An 8674-nucleotide genomic window follows, 5' to 3' on the forward strand; every position below is an offset into this window, starting at 1 on the left:
TCTGCAAAATGACTCCCTACTGTAGTGTCTCTGGATAAGAGACTCTGCTAAATGACTCCCTACTGTAGTGTCTCTGGATAAGAGACTGCTAAATGACTTCCTTCTGTAGTGTCTCTGGATAAGAGACTCTGCTAAATGACTCCCTAATGTAGTGTCTCTGGATAAGAGCCTCTACTAAATGACTCCCTACTGTAGTGTCTCTGGATAAGAGACTGCTAAATGACTCCCTACTGTAGTGTCTCTGGATAAGAGACTCTGCTAAATGACTCCCTACTGTAGTGTCTCTGGATAAGAGCCTCTGCTAAATGACTCCCTACTGTAGTGTCTCTGGATAAGAGCCTCTGCTAAATGACTCCCTACTGTAGTGTCTCTGGATAAGAGCCTCTGCTAAATTAATCCCTACTGTAGTGTCTCTGGATAAGAGACTCTGCTAAATGACTCCCTACTGTAGTGTCTCTGGATAAGAGCCTCTGCTAAATGACTCCCTACTGCAGTGTCTCTGGATAAGAGCCTCTGCTAAATGACTCCCTACTGTAGTGTCTCTGGATAAGAGACTCTTCTAAATGACTCCCTACTGTAGTGTCTCTGTATAAGAGCCTCTGCAAAATGACTCCCTACTGTAGTGTCTCTGTATAAGAGCCTCTGCAAAATGACTCCCTACTGTAGTGTCTCTGGATAAGAGCCTCTGCTAAATTAATCCCTACTGTAGTGTCTCTGGATAAGAGACTGCTAAATGACTCCCTACTGTAGTGTCTCTGGATAAGAGCCTCTGCTAAATGACTCCCTACTGTAGTGTCTCTGGATAAGAGACTCTTCTAAATGACTCCCTACTGTAGTGTCTCTGTATAAGAGCCTCTGCTAAATGACTTCCTTCTGTAGTGTCTCTGGATAAGAGACTGCTAAATGACTCCCTACTGTAGTGTCTCTGGATAAGAGACTCTGCTAAATGACTCCCTACTGCAGTGTCTCTGGATAAGAGCCTCTGCTAAATGACTCCCTACTGTAGTGTCTCTGGATAAGAGCCTCTGCTAAATGACTCCCTACTGCAGTGTCTCTGGATAAGAGCCTCTGCTAAATGACTCCCTACTGTAGTGTCTCTGGATAAGAGACTCTGCTAAATGACTCCCTACTGCAGTGTCTCTGGATAAGAGCCTCTGCTAAATGACTCCCTACTGCAGTGTCTCTGGATAAGAGCATCTGCTAAATGACTCCCTACTGTAGTGTCTCTGGATAAGAGACTCTTCTAAATGACTCCCTACTGTAGTGTCTCTGGATAAGAGCCTCTGCTAAATGACTTCCTTCTGTAGTGTCTCTGGATAAGAGACTGCTAAATGACTCCCTACTGTAGTGTCTCTGGATAAGAGACTCTGCTAAATGACTCCCTACTGCAGTGTCTCTGGATAAGAGCCTCTGCTAAATGACTCCCTACTGTAGTGTCTCTGGATAAGAGCATCTGCTAAATGACTCCCTACTTCAGTGTCTCTGGATAAGAGCCTCTGCTAAATGACTCCCTACTGTAGTGTCTCTGGATAAGAGCCTCTGCTAAATGACTCCCTACTGTAGTGTCTCTGGATAAGAGACTCTGCTAAATGACTCCCTACTGTAGTGTCTCTGGATAAGAGCCTCTGCTAAATGACTCCCTACTGTAGTGTCTCTGGATAAGAGACTCTGCTAAATGACTCCCTACTGCAGTGTCTCTGGATAAGAGCCTCTGCTAAATGACTCCCTACTTTAGTGTCTCTGGATAAGAGCCTCTGCTAAATGACTCCCTACTGTAGTGTCTCTGGATAAGAGACTCTGCTAAATGACTCCCTACTGTAGTGTCTCTGGATAAGAGCCTCTACTAAATGACTCCCTACTGTAGTGTCTCTGGATAAGAGACTGCTAAATGACTCCCTACTGTAGTGTCTCTGGATAAGAGACTCTGCTAAATGACTCCCTACTGTAGTGTCTCTGGATAAGAGACTCTGCTAAATGACTCCCTACTGCAGTGTCTCTGGATAAGAGCCTCTGCTAAATGACTCCCTACTGTAGTGTCTCTGGATAAGAGACTCTGCTAAATGACTCCCTACTGCAGTGTCTCTGGATAAGAGCCTCTGCTAAATGACTCCCTACTGTAGTGTCTCTGGATAAGAGCCTCTGCTAAATGACTCCCTACTGCAGTGTCTCTGGATAAGAGCCTCTGCTAAATGACTCTCTACTGTAGTGTCTCTGGATAAGAGACTGCTAAATGACTCCCTACTGTAGTGTCTCTGGATAAGAGACTCTGCTAAATGACTCCCTACTGTAGTGTCTCTGGATAAGAGCCTCTGCTAAATGACTCCCTATTGTAGTGTCTCTGGATAAGAGACTGCTAAATGACTCCCTACTATAGTGCCTCTGGATAAGAGACTGCTAAATGACTCCCTACTGTAGTGTCTCTGGATAAGAGACTGCTAAATGACTCCCTACTGTAGTGTCTCTGGATAAGAGACTGCTCAATGACTCCCTGCTGTAGTGTCTCTGGATAAGAGCCTCTGCAAAATGACTCCCTACTGTAGTGTCTCTGGATAAGAGACTCTGCTAAATGACTTCCTTCTGTAGGGTCTCTGGATAAGAGACTCTGCTAAATGACTTCATTCTGTAGTGTCCCTGGATAAGAGACTCTGCTAAATGACTCCCTACTGTAGTGTCTTTAGATAAGAGCCTCTGCTAAATGACTCCCTACTGCAGTGTCTCTGGATAAGAGCCTCTGCTAAATGACTCCCTACTGTAGTGTCTCTGGATAAGAGACTCTTCTAAATGACTCCCTACTGTAGTGTCTCTGTATAAGAGCCTCTGCAAAATGACTCCCTACTGTAGTGTCTCTGTATAAGAGCCTCTGCAAAATGACTCCCTACTGTAGTGTCTCTGGATAAGAGCCTCTGCTAAATTAATCCCTACTGTAGTGTCTCTGGATAAGAGACTGCTAAATGACTCCCTACTGTAGTGTCTCTGGATAAGAGCCTCTGCTAAATGACTCCCTACTGTAGTGTCTCTGGATAAGAGACTCTTCTAAATGACTCCCTACTGTAGTGTCTCTGTATAAGAGCCTCTGCTAAATGACTCCCTACTGTAGTGTCTCTGGATAAGAGCCTCTGCTAAATGACTCCCTACTGAGACTGTTAAATGACTCCCTACTGTAGTGTCTCTGGATAAGAGCCTCTGCTAAATGACTCCCTACTGTAGTGTCTCTGGATAAGAGACTCTGCTAAATGACTCCCTACTGTAGTGTCTCTGGATAAGAGCCTCTGCTAAATGACTCCCTACTGTAGTGTCTCTGGATAAGAGACTCTGCTAAATGACTCCCTACTGTAGTGTCTCTGGATAAGAGCCTCTGCTAAATGACTCCCTACTGTAGTGTCTCTGGATAAGAGACTGCTAAATGACTCCCTACTATAGTGCCTCTGGATAAGAGACTGCTAAATGACTCCCTACTGTAGTGTCTCTGGATAAGAGACTGCTAAATGACTCCCTACTGTAGTGTCTCTGGATAAGAGACTGCTAAATGACTCCCTGCTGTAGTGTCTCTGGATAAGAGACTCTGCTAAATGACTTCCTTCTGTAGGGTCTCTGGATAAGAGACTCTGCTAAATGACTTCCTTCTGTAGTGTCCCTGGATAAGAGACTCTGCTAAATGACTCCCTACTGTAGTGTCTTTAGATAAGAGCCTCTGCTAAATGACTCCCTACTGCAGTGTCTCTGGATAAGAGCCTCTGCTAAATGACTCCCTACTGTAGTGTCTCTGGATAAGAGACTGCTAAATGACTCCCTACTGTAGTGTCTCTGGATAAGAGCCTCTGCTAAATGACTCTCTACTGTAGTGTCTCTGGATAAGAGACTGCTAAATGACTCCCTACTGTAGTGTCTCTGGATAAGAGCCTCTGCTAAATGACTCCCTACTGTAGTGTCTCTGGATAAGAGACTCTGCTAAATGACTCCCTACTGTAGTGTCTCTGGATAAGAGCCTCTGCTAAATGACTCCCTACTGTAGTGTCTCTGGATAAGAGCCTCTGCTAAATGACTCCCTACTGTAGTGTCTCTGGATAAGAGCCTCTGCTAAATGACTCCCTACTGCAGTGTCTCTGGATAAGAGCCTCTGCTAAATGACTCCCTACTGTAGTGTCTCTGGATAAGAGACTGCTAAATGACTCCCTACTGTAGTGCCTCTGGATAAGAGACTCTGCTAAATGACTCTCTACTGTAGTGTCTCTGGATAAGAGACTGCTAAATGACTCCCTACTGTAGTGTCTCTGGATAAGAGCCTCTGCTAAATGACTCCCTACTGTAGTGTCTCTGGATAAGAGACTCTGCTAAATGACTCCCTACTGTAGTGTCTCTGGATAAGAGCCTCTGCTAAATGACTCCCTACTGTAGTGTCTCTGGATAAGAGCCTCTGCTAAATGACTCCCTACTGTAGTGTCTCTGGATAAGAGCCTCTGCTAAATGACTCCCTACTGTAGTGTCTCTGGATAAGAGACTGCTAAATGACTCCCTACTGTAGTGCCTCTGGATAAGAGACTCTGCTAAATGACTCTCTACTGTAGTGTCTCTGGATAAGAGACTGTTAAATGACTCCCTACTGTAGTGTCTCTGGATAAGAGCCTCTGCTAAATGACTCCCTACTGTAATGTCTCTGGATAAGAGACTCTGCTAAATGACTCCCTACTGTAGTGTCTCTGGATAAGAGCCTCTGCTAAATGACTCCCTACTGTAGTGTCTCTGGATAAGAGACTGCTAAATGACTCCCTACTATAGTGCCTCTGGATAAGAGACTGCTAAATGACTCCCTACTGTAGTGTCTCTGGATAAGAGACTGCTAAATGACTCCCTACTGTAGTGTCTCTGGATAAGAGACTGCTAAATGACTCCCTGCTGTAGTGTCTCTGGATAAGAGACTCTGCTAAATGACTTCCTTCTGTAGGGTCTCTGGATAAGAGACTCTGCTAAATGACTTCATTCTGTAGTGTCCCTGGATAAGAGACTCTGCTAAATGACTCCCTACTGTAGTGTCTTTAGATAAGAGCCTCTGCTAAATGACTCCCTACTGCAGTGTCTCTGGATAAGAGCCTCTGCTGAATGACTCCCTACTGTAGTGTCTCTGGATAAGAGACTGCTAAATGACTCCCTACTGTAGTGCCTCTGGATAAGAGACTCTGCTAAATGACTCTCTACTGTAGTGTCTCTGGATAAGAGACTGCTAAATGACTCCCTACTGTAGTGTCTCTGGATAAGAGCCTCTGCTAAATGACTCCCTACTGTAGTGTCTCTGGATAAGAGACTCTGCTAAATGACTCCCTACTGTAGTGTCTCTGGATAAGAGCCTCTGCTAAATGACTCCCTACTGTAGTGTCTCTGGATAAGAGCCTCTGCTAAATGACTCCCTACTGTAGTGTCTCTGGATAAGAGCCTCTGCTAAATGACTCCCTACTGCAGTGTCTCTGGATAAGAGCCTCTGCTAAATGACTCCCTACTGTAGTGTCTCTGGATAAGAGACTGCTAAATGACTCCCTACTGTAGTGCCTCTGGATAAGAGACTCTGCTAAATGACTCTCTACTGTAGTGTCTCTGGATAAGAGACTGCTAAATGACTCCCTACTGTAGTGTCTCTGGATAAGAGCCTCTGCTAAATGACTCCCTACTGTAGTGTCTCTGGATAAGAGACTCTGCTAAATGAGTCCCTACTGTAGTGTCTCTGGATAAGAGCCTCTGCTAAATGACTCCCTACTGTAGTGTCTCTGGATAAGAGCCTCTGCTAAATGACTCCCTACTGTAGTGTCTCTGGATAAGAGCCTCTGCTAAATGACTCCCTACTGTAGTGTCTCTGGATAAGAGACTGCTAAATGACTCCCTACTGTAGTGCCTCTGGATAAGAGACTCTGCTAAATGACTCTCTACTGTAGTGTCTCTGGATAAGAGACTGTTAAATGACTCCCTACTGTAGTGTCTCTGGATAAGAGCCTCTGCTAAATGACTCCCTACTGTAGTGTCTCTGGATAAGAGACTCTGCTAAATGACTCCCTACTGTAGTGTCTCTGGATAAGAGCCTCTGCTAAATGACTCCCTACTGTAGTGTCTCTGGATAAGAGCCTCTGCTAAATGACTCCCTACTGTAGTGTCTCTGGATAAGAGCCTCTGCTAAATGACTCCCTACTGTAGTGTCTCTGGATAAGAGACTGCTAAATGACTCCCTACTGTAGTGCCTCTGGATAAGAGACTCTGCTAAATGACTCTCTACTGTAGTGTCTCTGGATAAGAGACTGTTAAATGACTCCCTACTGTAGTGTCTCTGGATAAGAGCCTCTGCTAAATGACTCCCTACTGTAGTGTCTCTGGATAAGAGACTCTGCTAAATGACTCCCTACTGTAGTGTCTCTGGATAAGAGCCTCTGCTAAATGACTCCCTACTGTAGTGTCTCTGGATAAGAGACTGCTAAATGACTCCCTACTATAGTGTCTCTGGATAAGAGCCTCTGCTAAATGACTCCCTACTGTAGTGTCTCTGGATAAGAGACTCTGCTAAATGACTCCCTACTGTAGTGTCTCTGGATAAGAGCCTCTGCTAAATGACTCCCTACTGCAGTGTCTCTGGATAAGAGCCTCTGCTAAATGACTCCCTACTGTAGTGTCTCTGGATAAGAGACTGCTAAATGACTCCCTACTGTAGTGCCTCTGGATAAGAGACTCTGCTAAATGACTCTCTACTGTAGTGTCTCTGGATAAGAGACTGCTAAATGACTCCCTACTGTAGTGTCTCTGGATAAGAGCCTCTGCTAAATGACTCCCTACTGTAGTGTCTCTGGATAAGAGACTCTGCTAAATGACTCCCTACTGTAGTGTCTCTGGATAAGAGCCTCTGCTAAATGACTCCCTACTGTAGTGTCTCTGGATAAGAGCCTCTGCTAAATGACTCCCTACTGTAGTGTCTCTGGATAAGAGCCTCTGCTAAATGACTCCCTACTGTAGTGTCTCTGGATAAGAGACTGCTAAATGACTCCCTACTGTAGTGCCTCTGGATAAGAGACTCTGCTAAATGACTCTCTACTGTAGTGTCTCTGGATAAGAGACTGTTAAATGACTCCCTACTGTAGTGTCTCTGGATAAGAGCCTCTGCTAAATGACTCCCTACTGTAATGTCTCTGGATAAGAGACTCTGCTAAATGACTCCCTACTGTAGTGTCTCTGGATAAGAGCCTCTGCTAAATGACTCCCTACTGTAGTGTCTCTGGATAAGAGACTGCTAAATGACTCCCTACTATAGTGCCTCTGGATAAGAGACTGCTAAATGACTCCCTACTGTAGTGTCTCTGGATAAGAGACTGCTAAATGACTCCCTACTGTAGTGTCTCTGGATAAGAGACTGCTAAATGACTCCCTGCTGTAGTGTCTCTGGATAAGAGACTCTGCTAAATGACTTCCTTCTGTAGGGTCTCTGGATAAGAGACTCTGCTAAATGACTTCATTCTGTAGTGTCCCTGGATAAGAGACTCTGCTAAATGACTCCCTACTGTAGTGTCTTTAGATAAGAGCCTCTGCTAAATGACTCCCTACTGCAGTGTCTCTGGATAAGAGCCTCTGCTGAATGACTCCCTACTGTAGTGTCTCTGGATAAGAGACTGCTAAATGACTCCCTACTGTAGTGCCTCTGGATAAGAGACTCTGCTAAATGACTCTCTACTGTAGTGTCTCTGGATAAGAGACTGCTAAATGACTCCCTACTGTAGTGTCTCTGGATAAGAGCCTCTGCTAAATGACTCCCTACTGTAGTGTCTCTGGATAAGAGACTCTGCTAAATGACTCCCTACTGTAGTGTCTCTGGATAAGAGCCTCTGCTAAATGACTCCCTACTGTAGTGTCTCTGGATAAGAGCCTCTGCTAAATGACTCCCTACTGTAGTGTCTCTGGATAAGAGCCTCTGCTAAATGACTCCCTACTGCAGTGTCTCTGGATAAGAGCCTCTGCTAAATGACTCCCTACTGTAGTGTCTCTGGATAAGAGACTGCTAAATGACTCCCTACTGTAGTGCCTCTGGATAAGAGACTCTGCTAAATGACTCTCTACTGTAGTGTCTCTGGATAAGAGACTGCTAAATGACTCCCTACTGTAGTGTCTCTGGATAAGAGCCTCTGCTAAATGACTCCCTACTGTAGTGTCTCTGGATAAGAGACTCTGCTAAATGAGTCCCTACTGTAGTGTCTCTGGATAAGAGCCTCTGCTAAATGACTCCCTACTGTAGTGTCTCTGGATAAGAGCCTCTGCTAAATGACTCCCTACTGTAGTGTCTCTGGATAAGAGCCTCTGCTAAATGACTCCCTACTGTAGTGTCTCTGGATAAGAGACTGCTAAATGACTCCCTACTGTAGTGCCTCTGGATAAGAGACTCTGCTAAATGACTCTCTACTGTAGTGTCTCTGGATAAGAGACTGTTAAATGACTCCCTACTGTAGTGTCTCTGGATAAGAGCCTCTGCTAAATGACTCCCTACTGTAGTGTCTCTGGATAAGAGACTCTGCTAAATGACTCCCTACTGTAGTGTCTCTGGATAAGAGCCTCTGCTAAATGACTCCCTACTGTAGTGTCTCTGGATAAGAGCCTCTGCTAAATGACTCCCTACTGTAGTGTCTCTGGATAAGAGCCTCTGCTAAATGACTCCCTA

Source organism: Salvelinus alpinus, chromosome 24, assembly GCF_045679555.1.
Source record: "Salvelinus alpinus chromosome 24, SLU_Salpinus.1, whole genome shotgun sequence".
Lineage (NCBI taxonomy): Eukaryota > Metazoa > Chordata > Actinopteri > Salmoniformes > Salmonidae > Salvelinus > Salvelinus alpinus.